Source organism: Macaca thibetana, chromosome 7 (assembly GCF_024542745.1).
Source record: "Macaca thibetana thibetana isolate TM-01 chromosome 7, ASM2454274v1, whole genome shotgun sequence".
Lineage (NCBI taxonomy): Eukaryota > Metazoa > Chordata > Mammalia > Primates > Cercopithecidae > Macaca > Macaca thibetana.
The window spans coordinates 151,516,595-151,538,294 of NC_065584.1; the positions used below are offsets into that span (position 1 = coordinate 151,516,595).

At 49.5% G+C, this 21,700-nt stretch overlaps 1 protein-coding gene across 1 annotated transcript in view; it reads right to left on the bottom strand.

Moving 5' to 3' along the window:
• The window catches only part of SNAPC5 (small nuclear RNA activating complex polypeptide 5), a 717,963-nt gene that overhangs the window by 492,471 nt on the left and 203,792 nt on the right, over positions 1–21,700 (bottom strand). The window lies entirely within an intron of this gene.

A 21,700-nucleotide genomic window follows, 5' to 3' on the forward strand; every position in this document is an offset into this window, starting at 1 on the left:
GGGTGATGGAGTCTGCCTTCATTCCGGGATCCCCAGGCCAGGCTTCCTTCTGGTGGTGCTTCCCTGCAGGAAGAGAAAGCATGGGGCCATTGCACAGAGCCCTCTCTGAAAGCAACTGCTCAGGCTACCAGAGTCTGCTCTAGAGGCAGGCGCCTGAACCCCCAGCAGGGCCAGCTCCACCGGCCAGGGAAAGGGCCCTGCTCTCCCTCTCTCATCCCCACATCTTAATGCCAGAGCAGGGGCCATAGGGAGAAAAGAGGGACTCTGCAACCTGTACAGCACTGAGGGCCCCTTAGGCTGGTCAGAGAGGAGAGGGGAGGATGGTGAGAGGAAATCAGAGAGGGATGGAAACGGCTCCCCACCTCCCTGTCCTGTCTCCCTCCCTCCCTCTTCTTTCCCTTTAAAATGTAGGAGCCCAGGGCCCACGGCGAGGCTGCAGTGCTGAGCCACACTACCTGGCTCCAGGCTGGGCAGGGGACCCTGGTCTGTGTCCATGTCCAGTGGGTGTCAGGGGCAGGGGCCGCTGCCAAGCCGTCTTCCCAACTGCAGCATCCCCCAGAGCTCCCAGCTGCCCTGAGAGGCCTGATGGTTCCCTCAGGACACTGAGGAGCCTGAAGACGCAGCTGCTACCTTGATACGAAGCTCTTCCAGCCCACAGCGTCACCACGCGTTCTCTGTAAGTTATGTTTTAACATAAGACCTTCTATTTGGACTCAGTGATGTGCGTTGAGCACAAAGCAGCTGCCAGGCTCCCTGAACACACGCATTTGTGGAGTCTCCCAAGGAGGCCAGGACTGGCGAAGGATCTTCTCTTACAAAGGAGGACTCGGCACCCGGAGCGGCAAGGCCAGGCCCTAGGGGCACTGCGCTGGGCCAGGGTGTCACTTGGCGCCTTTGCTGTCCCCTGAGGTTCAGAACTGCTTTTCCCAGAACCCCCTTCTCTGTAGGGTTCAAGTTGGCAAGATTTGCAAGGTGGAAGTGAAGTGCAGGGCTTGGGGCCAGGCCAGGGACAGGCACAGAGGTGTCCCGGGGCCCTGGCTTGTCCCTGCCTAGGCACTAAAGAGCTCCTGTTTCTGACTGCTGACCCTGCCGCCCATCAGCGACCCCCAGGCCACCACCAGGTGCCTCTACAGGGTCACAGTCTTCCAGGCCTCCTCACGAGCTCTCCCTCCACAGCTCCAAAGGCCAGGGCCTGAAACCCAAAGAGGCCCAGCGAATGAGCACCCTACGACTGTGCAGGCAGGTTGTACGGCGTAGTGGCCACAACACAGACAGACAAATCCCAGCCCCATCGCTTACCTGCCTGTAAGAGCTCAGCAGGGTCATGGCTCCCCATGGAGCCTCAGTTTCCCCATCTGAAAAATGAGGGTAATTGTCTCTGTCTACAGAGTGGATGTGAGGGTTTGAGATCATGTCCTAAAGCACCTGGCCATGGAAGGCGCCCCACTCAGTGGCACACTTCACAATGACCTCCTGTCAAAGAAACACTCATATTACCTGTTTTCTAGAACATATGCCCTTTGCACATGAATGTACATTTAAAAAATAATAACGAAAAAAATGAAACTTGAACTCCAAGTCTCTGCTGCACCCCTAGCCCAGCTCCCTGAGAGCCTGGTCACTCTCAGAGGAACTCACTGAGTTCCTGCAGCTGGTCTGAAACCTTCTTCACACTTGGGTCTAAGAAACATCCCAGTCCTTCAGTTTTCTAAATCTGGCTCATCTGTATCCCCATGCCTTCCATATCCCCTTTACAAGAGCCAATTAATTTCTTTCTTCTTCTTTTTTTTTTTTTTTTTGGAGACGAGTCTCTCTCTGTGGCCCAGGCTGGAGTGGCACGATCTTGGCTCAGTGCAACCTCCGCCTCCCAGGTTCAAGCGATTCTCCTGCCTCAGCCCCCTCAGTAGCTGGGATTACAGGCACCCACCACCATACCCAGCTAATTTTTGTATTTTCAGTAGAGACGGGGTTTCACCATATTGGCCAGGCTGATCTCGAACTCCTGACCTCAAGTGATCTGCCTGCCTCAGCCTCCCAAAGTGCTAGGATTACAGGTGTGAGCCACCACGCCTGGCCCACAAGGGCCAATTTCTAGAGCATTTCTGCAGCATCCTATATCTCCACCCCTTCTTCAATCCTACAAGAAGCTGTGCATGGACTTGGTGTCCCAGGACATGGGGTAGGGCCGGGCCCACAGCCCAGGCTGTGACATTGACATTGATGCTGCCCCTTCCTCTGCAAATGTCTGCTGCAGGACCTGTTCTTTGTCCTCTGGCCCCTGCTTCATGGAGCCAGCTACTGAGATGTTCCACTCTGCTGGCTGTGTACAGAGCCACCAAAGACCCCTGTCCAGTCCCCTGATCCCCACCGCCAGCCCAACAAGGCCCTGCCTGCACTGGGGAGCAGGCACAGGACCCCATCTCAGGAACTCACAGCCTCCTCATCTCCTCTCTCAGCAGAACATCCAGAGCTACCATCTTCTTCCAGGTACCTTGTCACCCTCTCCCTGATCTTAAATGCACCCTATCCTCCCAGGCCTGCCCCCACCCCAGGAAAACCAGATCCATCCCAGGATGACCAAATCTGGTGGCAGCACCCAAAATACACAAACACTGTCACCCTTGCTCACCCCTCACCCACCTCTGCCCCACCCTAGCACTCAAAGGCTTGGATTCCCCTTTCCAGAAAGAGGGACTGAGATGCTGCTTTCATTTTCCTCCATCACAAAACTAAACTATGATCTTAAATATCCTTTTCAACAATTCACTTTGTAACCTACACACTCAGGCCCCTGGGGCCCAGCTGCCTGCCCAGGATGCTGGAATTCCAGAGAAAGAGCTGCTGCTCTGCTAGCTGGCCACCAAATGCCCAGCCCCCAAAGGTGGATATAACTCCCCTCGCAGACGGGACTCACTCTGTGATTTGTCAATGGTGGCACTAACATGAGTTTGCATTCATTGCTCTGACAAGGGTCATGTCCAGAGCGGAATGGGTGGGAATAAACCATTGAAAAATCCATTAGGAAGTGAGTCCACAGGTGGCAGGGTGACTGTGTGATTTATCATTCACCCGGGATATCATCTATACTTGGTAGGGTGACCAGATGATGTATTTTCCAAACAGAGACACTTGTGAGCGAGAATGAGGGGTCAGTAGTAATTACGCCGGGCAGCAGATGTAAATCAGGCTTTCCCCAGGCGGCTTGGACATGTGGTCACCCATTAACTGGAAACTGGGACCCATTTTTTTTTCTCTCATTAGCTCCCATGAAAGTCTGGGCAAGTTTCATGGTTTCCAATGTAGAAATGAAGAAACTGAAGTTACGAGCAAGGAGGTGATGTGCCCAAGGCTGGGCAGAGGTTAGGAGCCCTCCCGCCGGGCTCCGTCCTCTGCAGCCCTTGTGGCTGGCCCAGGCCCTCATCACACTGGCTCACAGCTTACTTCATGTCCAGAGAACCTACCAGGGCAGTTCTCAGCGGCAGGGCCAGAAAGGGATTCTGGAACTCTGGAGGTTGAAGACACAGGTATCTTTATGATCAGGTGAGGAGAAAACCTGGCCAGAGACAAGGGGTTGGATGAGATGACCTCTGAGGACATCTACAGCTGTAGAGGAGGAACCGAGTGTCAGACCCCACTTGGGGCAGCGTGCTGCATTGTGCCTTAATAAGCACAAGAGGGCGCCCTCGCACCAACAAAGAAACATGTCTTGACACGTTCTCCCAAAGCTAAAGCAAAGGCCCGTTCACTTTTTGTTACCTGTTAAGTTTTAATTATTTTTCTTTTTGAAACAATGTCATACATGCAGAAAAGTTGCACGTATAGTACAAGTAATTCTCCCCCTGTCCCCCAACCATTAAGAGTAACTTGCTGAAATCACTCCCCAGGTTCACCAAATTCTTTTCTTTTCTTTTCTTTTCTTTTCTTTTCTTTTCTTTTCTTTTCTTTTTTTTTTTTTTTAGATGGAGTCTTGCTCTGTCGCCTAGGCTGGAGTGCACGATCCCTGCTCACTGCAACCTCCGCCTCCTAGGTTCGAGTAATTCTCCTGCCTCAGCCTCCCAAGTAGCTGGGATTACAGGTGCACACCACTACGCCTGGCTAATTTTTGTATTTTTAGTAGAGATGATGTTTTGGTCTCGAACTCCTGACCCCAAAGTGCTGGGATTACAGGCGTGAGCCACCACGCCTGGCCACCAAATACTTTAGTGCCTGTTTCCTGTAAACAAAGTCATCTTCTAACTAACCTTGCTGTAGGCATCAAAATCAGCAAATAAACAGTGAAGCATCACTGCCACGTAATCTCCAGCCGCTGCACTGTTTTGCCATTTTCCCCATGATGTTCTTTGTAGCAAAGAATGCAGGTCAGAATCATGCTTCTTGTAGTTATCAAGTCCCCAGTCGGCTTCCGTTTACAACAGCTCCTTGGCATTTCCTTGGCGTTCCCACCACCGCACTATTATGGGATGTCCCTCGGTTTGGGGTTGTCTGATGTTTCTCATGACTAGATTCGGGTCCTGCATCTCTGGCGGGAATTCCGCAGGGCGGTTCTGTGACGCTGTCTCCTTGCTGCAGCCCACAGGCGGGGCAGGGTTTCCATCTGTTCCATTCCTGTTGATGTCCATTCTGATCACTCGATGAGGGTGGCATCTGCCAGACTTCTCCCTGCCACTTATTCTTTTGCTCTTTGTAATTGGTATGTATTTTTGTGAGAGGCCCTTTGATGCCATGTAACTGTCCTGTTCAATTTACTCCTTTATTTGTTCATGTGAATATGGACTCATTGTTTCTTGTTTTACTCAATGGATTATAACCTGTTACCGACATTACATATTTTGGTGCTACCAATGGGAGCCCCTTTGGGGTGGTGTCTGTGCCCTTTTGACATGTCCCCATCATTCTGTGAGCGCTTCCTTGCCCCACAAGATGCTCCACATTCATCTTGCACTTTCTCTGCCCCAGTTCTGAATCAGCCATTTCTCCAGGGAGTCCCGGTCTACAAGGCATTTCAGAGATCTTCAAGGGAAGCTCAGACCTAGACGCCGAAGTATCCAGAGAGGCGCCTGTGGGACCTCTGCACTTGCTGCCCAGGGCTGCCTCAGGGCTCTGCTCCTTGTATTCTGGTGCAGTGCCCCTTGGCTGTCCCGGCAATGACTCACCCAGGCCCAGTGGCAGCTCGTGCTGCAGCTCTGAAAGGCACAGTAATCCTTGGAAGCAACCACATCATGCTGACTCTGCAGAGATATGGAGTGCATGAGCTGTGGGGCCACAGTGGCCTCCATCTAGATTTCAGAAGATGTCATGTGATAACCTGAGGGCCTAGATAGAAACCTGCCACAGGGGCAGAGCTGCCACAGCCGCCACAGAAAGTCCCACTGGTGCAATGCCTCCTGGAGCCATGAGGGTGGAACCACTCCTGAGACCCCAGAATGATGGAGCTACCAGTGTGCACCACATTCCCAGGAAGGATGCAGGCATGAGACTCCAATCCATAGAGCCGCATTGTAGGCTGAGCCCAGCAAAGCGTAGGAGTGGAGCTGCCCAACCCTACTCCAGTATGCTCAGAAGGTGGGACACGGAGTCCAAGATTATTTTCCACTTCAAGATTTAACATGAGCCCTGTTGGGTTGTGGGCTTATTTGGGACCAGATACCTCTCTTTTCTTGCCTATTTCTCCCATTTGGAATGGAAATGTGTATCCTATGTCTGTCCTACAGTCGTATTTTCAAAGCACATAACTTGTCTAATCTCATAGGCTCACAGCTGGAGAGGAACTTGTTTCAGGATTCATCACGTCTTGAGTATTACCCATATCTGATTTAGATGAGACTTTGGACTTTTGGGGCCATTGTGATGGAATGAATTTTGTATGTGAGGACATGAATTTTGGAGGCCAGGAGCAGAATTATATGGTTAATCCCCAATGCAACGGCGTTAAGATGTGAGATCCTTAAGAGGTTATGAGGCCATGAGGGCTCCGTTGTCGTGAATGGAGTAGTGTTATCATGGGATTGGGTTTATTATCATAGGAGCGGCATCCTCATCAAAATGAGCTCAGCCCCCTTCCTTCTCTTTCTTGAGTGCTCTCTCACCCATGTGCTGCCTCCCACCATATTATATCAAGGCAAGAAACCCCTTACCAGATGCACACCCTTGATTTCAGATCTCCCAGCTTCCAGAACCATGAGTCAAATAAATTTTTATTCATTATGAATTACCCAGTCTCAGGTATTCTGTTAAAGCAACAAAACATGGACTCAGACACTGGACCACCCCAGACCGCCCCCCTCCAAGAGCACACCCACTTTGTGCTGCTCCACCTAATGGACCATTGAAAGGAAGAGAGAAAGTGAAAAGGAAGAGTTATTTTTATAATTTGTTTATAGGATCCCGTTCTTGTTTCATGATTATAATCTCATCTGTTAAATTAAGTGTATCTTAAAGGCATCTTTTTACATATTTTAAGTTTGACCTACGGGTTTCTCTGTTCATAGTAAACTGCAGCCTAATTGGATGTGTAAACAGTCTATAACCTACTCTTGTGCCAATCACCAAGTTTTGGTCAATTAAAGATGGCCAACTGTTCAAACCATGTTTATATAAGGCAAATGCCAAGCTGTAACCAATCCAACTGTTTCTGTATCTCATTTCGTTTGTATATCACTTTCCTTTTTCTGCCCATAAATCTTCTTTGACCAAAAGACGATGCTGGAGTCTCTCTAAACCTATTCTGGTTCCAGGGCTGCCTGATTCATGAATTGTTCCTTGCTCAGTTGACCTCTGTTAAGTTTAATTTGTTGAAGATTTTTCTCATAGCACATCTCATATATTTCTGGAGTAATGACAAGTTTTCTTTGTTTATTTTGCAATTTCTTCCCTTGCAGAGTCTTACTCCTCCAAATTGCTTTTTTGTTTGTTTGGTAGATACACAGCGATCTTTCGTGTTAAAGGCTCTCTTCAGCTGCCTGTGAATCTCTGGCTGTGGGCTCATGTGTGATGATGAGGAACGAGTCAGCTAGCTAGAAGTGGGTTGTCAACTGCAGGTGCCCCTGGAAGGAGATCTGCCAGGTCACTTAGTTGGGGAGCTCCTAATGTCAGCATCCCCGTCTTTTTGAGGTGCTCAGATTCTTTAGGAAGGACTATTCCAGTCTCCTGACTGAAAGGAGAAGCCTGGCTGCCAGGGCTTGGGTAGAGATTAGGGGTGGAGGGCTAGGACGGAGGTGATGTCAGCACCAACACGATACACTCACTTAATTCTCCAGCAGGTGATATGGGACCTCTGCCCTCAACTTTTGCTGGTACCCATCTGTCAAGAGATCCTCCTATATTACCCCTTAAAGAAAATAACCTCCAATCTTTGCGGGGAGTGAGAGAGCTAGCTGTAGATATCAATTTATTTAGAGGTAGAGAGAGAATCTGAGGTCTGTCTTTTTCTTAAACAGACTTTCAGTCAGTTCCCTTATTTAGCCCCTCTTCATTTCCACTTCCAGAGGCATCTGGAGCCTCCAGTTTCTGGACCTTCTAAAAATTCTGAATGTAAGCCTGGTTGACTCTTGCTTTTCCCACTACTGGGTAAGTATTCAATTTTCTTGGGTTTCATATACAGTGGCCCATCTGCTTTCCATCTTCCAATATTTTGTTGCTGTTGTTTCTTCTGCTTCCCAATCTTTACAGATATACAGATATATTTTAAGCCACTATTTACTGTTTTTCTAGTGAGTTCTGAGAGGCAGCAAAAGTAGATGTCATTGTCCAATCATCTACTTTTCTAGTCCTAAGGACAGACTGACTCTTCTAAAAATTTTTTTCCTTTTATTTTTACTTGACACATAATAACTGTACATATCTATGGGATACAGAATATTTCAATACATATATTCAATGTGTAATGATCAAATCAGAGTAATTAGCATATGTATCACTTTAAACATTTAGTCTTTGTGTTGTGAACATTCAAAATCCTCTCTTCTAGTTTTTTGAAAATATACATTAAATTATTGTTAACTGTATTCACCCTACAGTGCTACAGAACCCTAGAAGGTATTCCTCTCTAGTAGTTGTAACTTCATATCCATTAACCAACCTCTCCTCTACTGTTCCCAGCCTCTAGTAACCACAATTCTACTCTTGACTTCTACCAGCTCATTTTTAAACTCCCACATATGAATGAGAAGTTGCAGTATTTGTTTTTCCATGCATGACTTATTTCACATAATGTAATGTCCTCCAGGTTAATCCATGCTGCTGCAACGGACAGGATTCCATTCTTTTGTAGTTCAATATATTCCATTGTGTGTACTACATTTATCCATGTATCTGTCTATGGACATTTAGGTTGATCCCGTATCTTTGCTATGGCGAAAAGTGCTTCAATCCAATAAACATGAGGGTGCAGATATCTCTTCAATATACTGATTTATTTTCCTTTGGATAAATGCCCACTAGTGAGATTGCTGGATCATATGGTAGTTCTATTTGTAGGTTTTTGAGGAAGCTCCATACTGTTCTCCATTGTGGCTTTACTAATTTACATTCCCACCAACAGTGTCTAAGAGTTCCCTTTTCTCCACATCCTTGCCCGTATTATTATTTTTTGTCTTTTTTTAGCATGATAGTCATTCTAACTTGGTGAAGTAATATCTCATCGTGGTTTTGATTTACATTTCCCGGAGGATTAGTGATGCTGAGCATATTTTCATATACTTCTTGGCCATTCGCCTATCTTCTTTTGAGAAATATCTATGCAGGTTCTCTGATCATTTTAAAATCAGATTGTTTTTTGCCGTTGTGTTGTTTGAGTGTCTTGTGTATTTGGTATATGAGTCCCTTATTGGATGAATAGTTTGCAAATGTTTTCTCCCATTCTACAGGTTGTCTCTTCACTGTGGATTATTTCGTTTGCTCTACAGAAGCTTTTTTGTTTGATATAGTCCCTCTTGTCAATTTTTGTTTTTGTTGCCTGTGCTTTTGAAATCTTACTCATACAATCTCTGCCTGGACCAATGTCCTAAAGCATTTCTTCCATGTTTTATTATTCTAGTAGTTTTGTGGTTGCGGGTCTTACATCTAAGTCTTTAATCCATTTTGATTTGATTTTTGTGTATGGTGAGGTAAGGGCCTAGTTTCCTTCTCCTGCATATGGCTATCCAGTTTTCCCAGCACCATTTCTTGAAGAGGGTGTTCTTTCCCCAGTGTGTGTTCTTGGTGCCTTTCAGACTGACTTTTTGATTGCCATTTGTGTTCATCCCAGCTGCTCAGCTGGACTGTGAGGCTTTGGCTAGATAGAGAAACTTGGTACCTCTTTGTTGAACAGAGGTGTCCTTTCTACAAAGGATTTATCCAAGAAGGGTCCTCCCAGCTCAGTGCCACCTCCTCTAGGAAGGTTTCCTTGACCACCCTACCTGGAAACACTTTCTCATTTAATCATTCCTTTAACATGCCACAAATTAAAGTGGCCCTAGCTAGGACATCTATCCCAAAGGCCTGCTGACCTCATCCTGTCCCTGGAGACCCTAGAACCATCCCCAGGCTGCTCCTGAGCCCTGGGCAGCCTTCTTCAGGGTCAGGATGGTGCCAAAGAATGGGCTCAGCTTTGGGGCAACCATGACTGCATTAGGTCCCAGTGTGGCTACTCCCTTGTGTGCCCTTGGGCAGGCTTCCAACTGCCATGCCCACAAATATAAGATGGGAATAATTAATGCTGTTCTTCCCCTGCTCGTGTTGCTCAGCACCTGAGTGATTGCATGAGACTCATTTTGGCCAATGGCTTTTGAGCAAAAATGATGTATGTCATTTCCGGGCTGGCTCGTGTCATCACTGATGCAAGGCCCTCCAAGCCCTTTCTCTGCCATGGGGACCAGCCGTGTTTCTGATGGCAGCTGCTCTGCCAGTCTGGGTTGCAGAGTCAGAACAAAGAGGACATGGAACAGAAGTCCCTACCAGCCTTCAAAAGTCATAAGTGAGAGACAAACCTGGTAGAGGCCATGGAAATGAGAGGTTGCTGGAGGATAACTTAGCTTCCTTCACTGATACACCTCGTGGAGCTGTAAGGAGCGAGTGGTGGCCTATGTGAACCCGCACAGGGCTCTGCCTGGCACTATGTGGGTATTCAAGAAATGGGATCTTTTTGGTGGCTCCAGGAGACCTGAGAGGCAGAGACTATGTGACTCAGGCAGATGTTCCACATCCAGACACAAGAGTCAAAGGACACCTAGGGGGTCCAGAGGGGCCCCTCAGGGACAAATAAATACACACTTATTCTGCTCCCAACTCCAGGCTGGGCTCAACCAATGGGTACTGTGCAACTGCCTCTCCGAGGAAGAGAGACTCTCACTGAGTCGATTGATGGGCGGGGAAAGGCGTGTGACGGGAAGAGAGGGTATGTGACAGCACAGGGGAGATTATAGGGACTGCAAGCTTGCCCCATCCCCACAGCAGAAGGGCAGTGGCAGAGACCTGGCTGAGTGGCGGTCCCCTTTCTGGCTTTTCAACACCTGACTGGAGCTCTCAGACAGGGTGTCCCCACCACTCCCTCACCCAACAGACTGAGCACAGGCACCTGAAATTAGGCCCAGCGTCACCGTTAACTGGCAGTTTGACCCTAGGCCTCAATTTCCTCTTCTGTAAAATGAAGATCATACACACGCTTGCCCTGTGTACCTCACAGGAGCCCTGTGAGACTCAAATATGAAAATGGGTATGACAGACCTTTCAAAACATGGCAGTTCAATTTGAGAATGCAAGTTGATTTCAGAGAGTTAAATCTCACACTTCCCACGGAGCTGAGCAGAGCAGATCATTTTATCCCCATTTCAGAGATAAGAAAACACAGGCACAGAGGTTAGGTGACTTGCTGAAGGTCCCACAGCCGGTGGGTAGCAGAGTTGGGGTCACGCTCTGGGTCCTGTGAGTCTGAATCTAGTCTCTGCTTCACCAAGTCATCTCCCTACAAAAACCCCCGTGGAAAGAAAATCCCTGTGGATCCGAGCCCACTGGAAAGGTCTTCCCCAGCCCTCAGGATCCACTGTTCTGGAAGCAGGTAAGGAGACACGACCCACAGGTATGGATAGGAGTCCTGCCTGTGGCTAACCTGATGCCGTGGTGTTCAGGGGACAGAGTGAAGCCCATGGTGGCCTGAAGGCTGGAGTCGAACAATATGGGGCAGAAGCAGCTCACTGGCTGCACCTTCTCACAGTGTCAGGCTCTTTCTGATCATGAAAGTGGCCTTGCCCTCAATTTCATGTGCCAAGGAGCTGGGTGACTCACGGAGCCCTCAATCCGCAGTTGTTAAAATATGTCAGGCCTCCATCTGCTCCCCAGTCTCAGCCCCCAGGCAGCCACCTGTGACTATACCTTCCTTAGTCAACAACCAAGTCAATATACTGGGGACATTTGGTGGGTAAAAGCTGTTGAGGATCTTGGGGGGCTGTGTGCTTTTTCTGGCACCAGGATCAAGGTGGCTAACACAGGCATGCATAATCGTGGGAGCAACCCCTCCTACTTAGGCAGCCTTGCTAGTCTTCAAACATTTTTGTACACATGATCTCGTTGATCCCTGCAAGTATTTTATAAGCTGGGGAAGACAGAAATATTCACCCTGGGGCACAGAGAGGCTTACCCAGGCAGAGACAACAAACAGGTGGAGCTCAAGCCATTCCGCAATTCCTTTGCTAGTGGCAGACATCATTAATCAATCACGCCACTCCTTCCAGTTCATCTGGGATGAGGCCTCGGAACATCTCAATAGAACCCTTCAGGCAGCCACTACCAATCGATTAAGGACTGCCATCCTAGGTGTAGTAGACGTCAACTACCTAATCAGCTGGGTGACCTTGGGCAATTCTTACTGGTCTTCCCAATGGAAAAACAGGAAGATGGACTAGAAGTCCTGTGTTTCTGTGGGATGGCCTGTTGGTAAGTCCTGTCTCATCCTTCTTTGCTCCTTTCCACACAGTGGTAGCTCAGTATCTTGTTACCTCTTGCATGGGACCCCTTGGTGATCTCCTTTCTGGGCTCTAGTGCATTGTGGAAACTGTTGCCTGTTTACCCTTCCTAACATTGTCTGCTCAAGAACTTCCACAGGGAGGGGAACATCATGTACTGGGGCCTGTCAGGGGGTGGCGGGTAAGGGGAGGGAGAGCATTAGGACAAATACCAAATGCATGAGGGGCTTAAAACCTAGATGACGGGTTGATGGGTGCAGCAAACCACCATGGCACATGCATGCCTATGTAACAAACCTGCAAGTTCTGCACATGTATCCCAGAACTTAAAGTAAAACAAATAAATAAATAAAAGAACTTCCAAAGGCTCTCCATGCCCTTCCCAAGAGAGTCCCACTGCAGAGTGGCCATGCTCTGGCCTTTCTCTTCATCTCCAAACTCAATGCCAAGATTCCTCTTTACCCATCTCAGCTTTCAGCCAAAGGGCACATCCATTTGTTCCTGTATGTGGCCCACACTATCCCCATCCCACCCCTGGGCCTTTGCCCATGCTGTTCCCTGTGCCTGGGGGTGCCTGCTCTCACCACCATTTCTCGTATCTGCTTCTTAAAACCTCCTCAATCTTAAAGGTCATCTTAGTCAATGCTACTACCTGCTTGACAACTTCATGAATTCTCCATAACAGGGGGTGCCCACTCCTTCCTCTGAAATATTAGTGCTTTTTTTTTTCTCTTTCCACATGCCTGTTCCTGCCCCTCCCTCAACTTTCCGACTTACTCACCTAGGAAACTCCAGGTGACTCACAGCCAGCACGCTGGGCAACAAACAGGAGACTTGCCTTCCTTTCCAATAGCAGTCATGATGGAGGCATTTCCCGAGACCTACTATGCACAAGATGCCAGGGTGGTGGGGAGGAGCATCTGGCAGGGGCTCTTGGCAGCCACTGGAGTTCTTTCTTCCTAGGGAGGGATGCAGCCATCAGAGGGGTGGCGTTAGTTGTGAAGGGGGATGGGCTTTGCAATGTCTGCACTTCTAAGGGGTATGAAGAGAGGGAAGAGAAAGACTGAGGCCAATGAGGGAATGTAGCTCCTTTCTTCTCTCTAGAAAGTCCATGTCTCCCTCCTCCCCAGGATCTCTCACTAACCATGCACTCTTACAGAGAACTTGCTGGAAACAGTGAGGACCCAGACTCTGCCTTAACCATAGTAACAAAAGTGACAGACACTCACAGGCCTTAGTGCTCCTGCTCAGGCTGTTCCTACTATGGGGGCTGTACTTCCACTCCCTCTCCTCAACCCCCCTCTAGGTCCTCCTACCTCAGTGCCACCTCCTCCAGGAAGGCTTCCCTGACCACCCCACCTGGAAATGGCCTGTGCACGTGGACTTCCTTAACCCTTTCACTTAGCCTCTGGTAGAGTATTCAGCCAGTCCCACCTCCCTGTGGTCACTTATGTTCAAGTGACACTGCCATCACCTAGTTCCATAAGGTCTTTGAGGCTAAGGTCTGTTTCTGAGCCTCCCTGACTCCCCTGGGCTTAGATATGCTGACACATTGGGCAACCAGAAAGATCTGTCGTGGAAAATGAGCAATGAGAACCAGGTGTGAGGCAGAGGCTCTGGAGGATGTCTCACGGTGTCCTTTCTAGGAAGTTGTCTAACCCTTGCCCTGCCTTCCAGGGGAAAGGGCCTGGAAAAGCCAGCTGGGCCTCAGAGAGCAGGAGAAAAAGACTTTGGCATTCTCCGCTGCTCCTCCTGGCTGAATACCTTCATGCTGAATTCAAGGGAGTGATCATAAAAACCAAAGCCTCCTTGACTTATTTCTAGGGCCAAAGTCAGGTGTCTGGGCTTCCCCTCATCCCTGCTCTCACACCTGCAACACCAATGGGCCTCAGGCTATTTCACCTGGAGTAGGGAGGACCCATGAAGATGCCAGCTAACTCAGAAGGGCTGTGTGGCAGCCCTGGGTTAAATCCTAGCTGACACTAACCAGCTGGCGACTGTGGGCAAGGGGCTTAGTCTTTCTGAGCCTCCATTTCCTTCTTTTATATTTTACTTTTATTTTTTGAGACAGGGCTTGGCTCTGTCACCCAGGCTGGAGTGCAGTGGCACAGTCACAGCTCATTGCAGCCTCAACCTGCTGGGCTCAAGCAATCCTCCCGCCTCAGCCTCCCAAGTAGCTGGGACTACAGGTGTGCACCACCACACCTGTCTAAATTTTGTATTTTTTGTAGATATGGGGTCTCACTATGTTGCCCAGGCTGGTCTCGAAATCCTGAGCTGAAACGATCCACCTACTTCAGCCTCCCAAAGTGCTGGGATTACAGGCATGAGCCATTGTGCCCGGCCCCATTTCCTTCCTTTCTTCCTTTATTTATTTATTTTATTTATTTTTATTTTATTTTATTTTATTTTATTTTATTTTTGAGACAGTCTCGCACTGTTACCCAGGCTGGAGTGAAGCAGTGCAATCTCTGCTCACTGCAACCTCCGCCCTCCCAAGTTCAAGTGATTTTCCTGCCTCAGCCTCCTGAGTAGCTGGGATTACAAGTGCCCGCCACCACACCTGACTAATTTTTTCTATTTTTAGTAGAGACGGAGTTTCACCATGTTGGCCAGGCTGGTCTTGAACTCCTGACCTCGTGATCCACCCGCTTCGGTCTCCCAAAGTGCTGGGATTACAGGCATGAACCACCGCGCCTGGCCTCCTTCCTTTAAAATGGAGCTAATAATCACAACAAGACAACACCATAGGATTCCACCCATGTGAGGTTCCCAGAGTAGTAAATTCATAGAGACAGAAAGTAGAATAGTTGCTAGGCGCTGGCGGAGGAGAGGATGGGGAGTTGGTGTTTAGTGGGCCCCGAGTTTCAGTTTGCGCTGATGGAAAGTTCTGCAGATGGAGGGTGGTGATGGTTGCACATCAATGCGAATGTTCTTTCTACTGAACTGTACACTTAGAAATGGTTATGAAGGGCTGGGCGTGGTGGCTCATGCCTGTAATCCTAGCACTTTGGGAGGCCAAGGTGGGTGGATCACGAGGTCAGAAGATCGAGACCATCCTGGCCAACATAGTGAAAACCCATCTTTACTAAAAATACAAAAAATTAGCCAGACGTGGTGGCGGGCATCTGTAATCCCAGCTACTCTGGAGGCTGAGGCAGGAGAATTGCTTGAACCAGAGAGGCGGAGGTTACAGTGAGCTGAAATCACGCCGTTGCACTCTAGGGTGGGCTAAAGAGTGAGACTTTGTCTCAAAAAATAAAAAAGAAAAAGAAATGGTTATGAAGATGAATTTTCGGTTACATGTATTTTATTCCAATTAAACATTTTCAAAAATCTTTTAAAAAATGGAGCCAGTGAGAGCACTTATCTTTACCTCAGGGGGTTGTGGTGGGAATCGATGAGCAGATCCCACCGTCACTGTGTCTGGTGTCTGGAATGGAAAGGACACTTAATAAGTCCTGTCCCCTATCCCCTTCTTCCCGGTCTCTCTCCCGGGAGGGGAGGCCAGGGTCCCTGTGGCTGAGGCTGCAGCGTGTGTCAGGAGGCGGTGGCCCAGCTGCTCGCAGTGGAGGCAGTGAGCTCCCTGACAGAGGCAGTGTGTGACTGGCAGAGGCCAGGCCAGACAACTACACGTGGCGGTGGATGTGGGCCCTGAGCTCCCTTCTCACCTGAGGGTTCAGACAGTTTCTCAGCTCGACCTGTCTTGCCCTACCCTGCCACCATCTTCAGTGGCTGCACTAGGGTGTCCTGGTCATTCTGTCCTCTGCCAACCAGACCACGTCTGGGAGCACCCGCCACACGCCTCCCTGGGCCAGGCAGGCTGTAGGGACTATGACCAGCCTCCAGGAGGGTCAGGTGGAGGTGAGCGAGGGAGGGAACAGTGGCAGAAGCAGTAAGACAGGTGGCACCTCCTGGGTCCTGCGTTGGGGACAGAGCAGGGACAGGAGGAGCAAGGTGAAAAGAATGGTAAAAACTGCAGGGCAGGCAGGCATGGGCTCCATCTAGCCCTCCTGTCTCTGAACCGGTCTCATCCTCTGGAAAGGGGCTGATGATAGCGCCTCTTCCATAGGGCTGTGACAATAGATGACACTATGCAGAAAGCGCTCGGAGCACAGCGGACCCTCAACAAATGGTGATGGATGTCGGTTGTTAGTTTTTGAGTGTTGAGTGATGTGTGTGTGTGTGTGATTTGTTTTTGACAGAGAGAGTCAGAGAGAAGAGCCCAGTCCTCACCTCAGGAAGCTGGCATCCCTCCTGGGGCAAGATGTCTTCCATCTTGAGGGCATCAAGATTGCCCTCCCCACCGCTCAGCCACTACCACTGCCGCCTCCCTTCTTCAGAGCAGGATAAGAAGCCCAGAGACTCAGATCCTCAGAACTTCTGCGAGCCCCTAAAGAAGTCCCCATTTCAATAGTCCTTCTTCGCTGTACAGTCCTCCTTCCCTCTTCTCAGCCCAAGAAGAGCCCCTCCCTGTCCACTCACCATAGAGGGTCCTTGGCTCCGCTGACCTGCCAGATGTAAATGGAAAGCACGCTCCATTTTCTTTGTCCCAGGGGAATTTACTCAAGCATAGAAAACTCTCAGTCAAGAGGAAACCTCTGCTGCTTGTCAGAAAGCAATTCAGAAGTGACAAATTCCCAGGAGGAGTATTGGAAACCCACCCCAGGACAGCCCCGGAAGGTAACAGTGGAGAGTACAGTGGTAATCAATTCTCTGTTTAACTTTCTGTGAGCACCCCCTAGTTCCGAAGCCAGGAGGGTATGGTTTAGGCGAGGTTAGGGTTCAAACGAGACTGAAAGCCAGGCTCAGCCCCTACAGTTTCCCACTGGCATGGTGACAATAATCATCACAACGATTGTACAGTAACACCGACAATAAGAAAGTTTATATCTTTCACCCACTTTTTGATGAGATGGTTTGTCTTCTTGTTACTGAGTTGTAAGAGTTCATTGTAAATTCTGAATGGAAGTACTTTCCTGGGCATATGTTTCACCAAAAAACAAACAAACAAACAAACAAAGGCTAACATATATTGTGTACTTTTGTGGGTTGCAACAGTGTTCTTAGCACTTTGTCCTCAGTTAGTTCCCTCAGTCTTTACCATGACCAATGTAATTGACACTATTATTACTCCCATTTTACAGAGGAGGAAAGTGAGGCTCAGAGGAGGGAAATCCAAGCCACATAGCTGGCACATGGAGAGTGAGGTCCCAGAGCCCACCTCATAGCCCCCCAAGTGCAATCATAAAGGAGACAAACCCCTTGCCTCAGACACCTGTGGGAGTCAAATGAACCAGTGTGTACAATGGTACTTAGTAAACTGTGAGTGTGAGTTAGGAATAAAATAATGGGTTCCTGGATGGGTGTGGTGGCTCACGCCTGTAATCCCAGCACTTTGGGAGGCCAAGGCAGGCAGATCACGAGGTCAGGAGTTCGAGACCAGCCTGACCAATATGGTGAAACTCCGTCTCTATTAAAATTACAAAAATTAGCCAGGCATGGTGGCGCGCACCTGTAATCCCAGCTACTCCAGAGGCTGAAGCAGGAGAATCACTTGAACCTGGTATGCAGAGGTTGCAGTGAGCCGAGATCATGCCACTATACTCCAGCCTGGGTGACAGAACAAGACTCTATCTCAAAAATAAATAAATAAAAATTTAAAAAAAAGGAATCCCTCTCTAGAGGTCTCCCCCAAACCAAACACATAATCCACCTTTTTCTTCATGAAGTCAGCAGGGTCAAACCTTCTCAGAGGAGGCCAAGAAAGGAGTGGGCTGAGTGGGAACTGGGCTGGACTCATTAAAACCAGTCAGCATTGCTTTGATCTGAACAGAGCTGGTTTGATCCAGTTAGATTTATCCAGAACCCCTTAGAACCAGTCAGAATTTGTTTTAAAAGGTCCAAATTGGTATGATCCAGTCATATCATGTTAGAACCAGTTTACATCCTGAGATGATTGACGTTGGAACTGGCTTGGACTGGTTAGAAGCAGATTGAACTGCTTCTGTGACTGGCTGGAAGCAGCCACTGGCTCTGGTTTTACACCAGCACGCTTCAGTAATGTGTTTATTCAAAGCTGGGTTGCAGTGGGATGAGATGTGAGTAGGAAGAGGGAAGTGGCTTTGGAAGGTCAGAGAGTTACAGCCAAGCTTGGCTCTGCCTGGGGAGGGCCTTGAATGCCGAGCTGAAGTGCATATGATGTCACGTCTATTTTCAAGCCATACATAACCCTGCGGGGTGCTACACAGGCTGCTTGCTGTAAATCAATTCGCCTCTCACCCAGTGATTAATGGGAGGGAAGCTTTCATCACTTGTTCTGGGTAAGTTATTGCATGTGGAAACACATCTTTGATTTTATAAGTTCTTGCTAGAGCATGAAATTTCTTGGAGGAGGTTCCCTGAGGAATGTGGAGCCCCGACAGTCCTGTTCCCTGTCCCCTCCCCGCTCACAGATTCCACTCCCCACTTCCTCCTTGCCCACTCCTCCTCCTGCCCAGCTTTGTCTCTCCGGGAGCCTCTGCCACACCTCCCCAGGCCAAAGGGCTCACCAGGGCTCGGAGGAAGGGCTGAGGGAGGCGGAGTTCGCTGCCACCTTCCGCTTAGGAGAGCAAGGACTTTGTAGACAACAGGTGTGAGGAAGGAGGGAGGAATGGCACAGGACAGAGACCAACTTGTTGCTCTCCTGGACCAGATATAATCCAGATAGTCCAGGCCAACCTACTGAGGGCAGGGAACCTAGGAGTGGAGCGGGGCCAGGACACCCAAGGGGCTTCCTGCATTAGCTGCTCTACAACATCATGGTGGCTCCAGATGTGAGTCCAGTTAGAAATCCAGACAGTTATAAACTCTAGAGATGATCCTTTGAAATGCACATAGTTCAGACCCTCATTTTTGCCAGAGTCCCTGAGTGGGAGGGACTTGCCAGGCTACATGACCCAGATGAGAAGCTGCTCCAACCCCCAGTCCAGAGGGCTGCCTCCCTAAGGAGATGATGTCTGTCTTTTGGGCTCTTCCATCCACCCTGCCTGCACCTGTAGCACTAGCCTAACACTTCTCAAAGCCCCTTGGGGACCTTGTGAGCTCAGATCACCATGACACTGAAGCACACGGGCCCTACGGGCTCTGGAGCCAGACAGACCTGAGTCTATGACCCTGCTTTACTAGCTGGGGAGTCTTTGCCTCTCTGAGCCTTAGCTTACTCGGCCACAAAATGGGATAATACTAGAAGTCAGCTCATGGCATGGTTGGGAAGTTTAAATGAACTCATATGCACAGTTGATGATATTGCATGTTCACTTAATGGTGGAATCAATAATATGTACTGTTAGCATTTATGATAATAATTATAACTATCATTGAGCCTTTGTCCTTGGTCATGGAGGCACTAGATGAGGACTCTGAGGACTTGTGTTAGAGTCCCTGCTCAGACACTGTCTCGCGCGCTATGTGGCCTCAGTTTCCCCATCTTTAAAGTGGGGGTAAGTCCTTTTGCTCTGACTGCCAAAGTAGTTATGAGAATCCAGAGATGTGAATGGGCTTTGAAAGCTGAAGAGTGTCAAACACACAGTCTGTTCTGCTGGACACAGAGAATGACCGCCCATCCCCCTCCAGGATGCTGCCGGCAGTGCGGTCGGTGGGCGCAGATGGCCCCAGCTGTCAGCTCTTTCAGGGTCTGCCTGAGTTGCAGAGACCCACCTTGCCTGAGGTCATGCCTTCCCTGGGGCAGCCCACAGCTGGAGACTGAGCAAGGCCGGGGATAAAGATTCAGCCATTTGGGTCCACCGTGGGACATTCTGATGGGCGCTCGCTGAGGCTTCACCAGGCCTGCCCTGAGGTCCAGCTTGTCCCTCTGCCCATCCTCCTTCCCCCCTCTTCTTCATGAATTCATGTGTGTTCATCCCTCATATACATCTTGCACCCCAAACGTCACCTCAGTGTCTGGGGGAACCCAATCTGCAAAAGCTACATAATAAAAGGCTGCCTCTTGCTGGCACAGCCATGCTTACCACACAGAGGAGGCAGCCTCAGGGCCTGAACACCCCTCCTCTGAAATGGGCTCTGGAACACCTGGCTCAGAATCCTACATACAAATCTGGAAATACAGTTTGCCAGCGGTTAGTCAGTTTAGATGGAGGCTCTCCAAGTGAGTTTTGTTAGGGTTGCAGGGAAAGCTGAAAGGCAGAGCGGAAGGTGAGGACAGCTGCAGTCCTAACGCACCCCTCTTTCTAGAAGCCAGTACAGAGAAACCCTCAGCAGTGAGTGTTCTTTTGCACAGCAGTGACCTGATACTCATTGGTCTACCAAGGCCACTGGTCAAACCACTGACCTCTGTGGGTGGAAATAGAGTTTGCCAATTCACCATGAAATGAGGGAAGTTGGGATGATATCATGAATTTTAGGGAATTAATTATACTCATCATAAGGTTTTGCTGTTAAGAGAACTGCATAATGCTGATTATAGATTGCAGAGGTCGTTTGTTTTGTGTTGTTTTTAAGGTCCTCACTTGGCAAAAGAACGAAGAAAAGGAGCTCTGCATCTTAGAAATCCAGGTCTGGGATGTACCGAAGAGTTCCGAGTCAACTGGACGAGGCTCCTCACCGAGCTGAGGTGGAGAGCAGGGCTCTTTAGCCATGGAAATTTCTGGGGCAGCCAATGGCTTGCAACTGCTCTTATTGGGGTCTCACCCTGTTCATAGCTTGGACTGTAGGCAGGGTGACCTCAGTGCCCTTCCAACTCCAAGATGTCTGCGGTGAGACTCAGTGCTCTGCGTAAGGTGGTGGGCTGTGACAGTAAGCGGGACTTAGGTACCTCCCCCTCTGCCCCCTTCATAGGTCCTCCACACCTGGAAGGGGTCATGAGGGCCAGGATGGGTCAACAGCACCCCTCAGTGAGCTGTGGGCCTTCCCACCATCACTCCCGAGCTAATTGCCACCTGCTTGCCTGCCAGGTGCCTGCCCGCGTGTCTCCAGCTCTGGGCCGCCATTAACGACATGTTGCGGCAGTTTTACGAAGCGTGGCTCAGAACAATTTTACACCTCATTTGATTTATGTTCTGGGATTCCTTCCTCTCTCAGAGGTTCCCTCCCTCTGGAGGGACAGCGTGTGTCACCCATCCTAGTTCCCCTGTGCTCCGACAGAGCAGACAGACCCCAGGTCCTGAGCAAACAGCACCATGACCTCCCTCCCAGGCCTTCTGTCCAGGTGATGTCCTTGAGCCAGGACATCTGTGACTGAGACCTCCTCAGGTGGCTCAGTAATGACCAGGAGAATCCCAGAGCAGGGAATGACCTCAGAGATGGGTAACCAAACCCCAATCTACAGGTGAGGAAACCGAGGGTTGGAGAGAGGCCTCGGGTCCCTCGGGACCCTTCTGAAGGTCACAGAGCCAGTCCATGGCTGGCACCTGCCTCCTTTCTCTGCGGCAGAGGACAGGGTCTGCACTGGGAGCTGAGGCCAGCCATGAGCTGACCTTCCAGGCAGCAGAACCACTAGACTAGACTCTCCATGGGGCAGTGATCTCGCTGAGGCGGAGGAAGGGCCAAGCTAAAGGATTGCTTGTCCACCTCCCTCATTGCAGAGGAGGGAAGGGAGGCTTAGAGAGCGAGAGTGACTTGCCTCAAGACACACAGCCAGTTAGGGGCAGAGTCAGGACTAGAACCCTGGCTTCCAGAACTCCAGGATTTCATCACTTTCTCCCTAAGAGGCAAGATCATTTCCATGGCTGGATCCTCTCCTTCATTCATTTTTGGTGGCCTCCCAG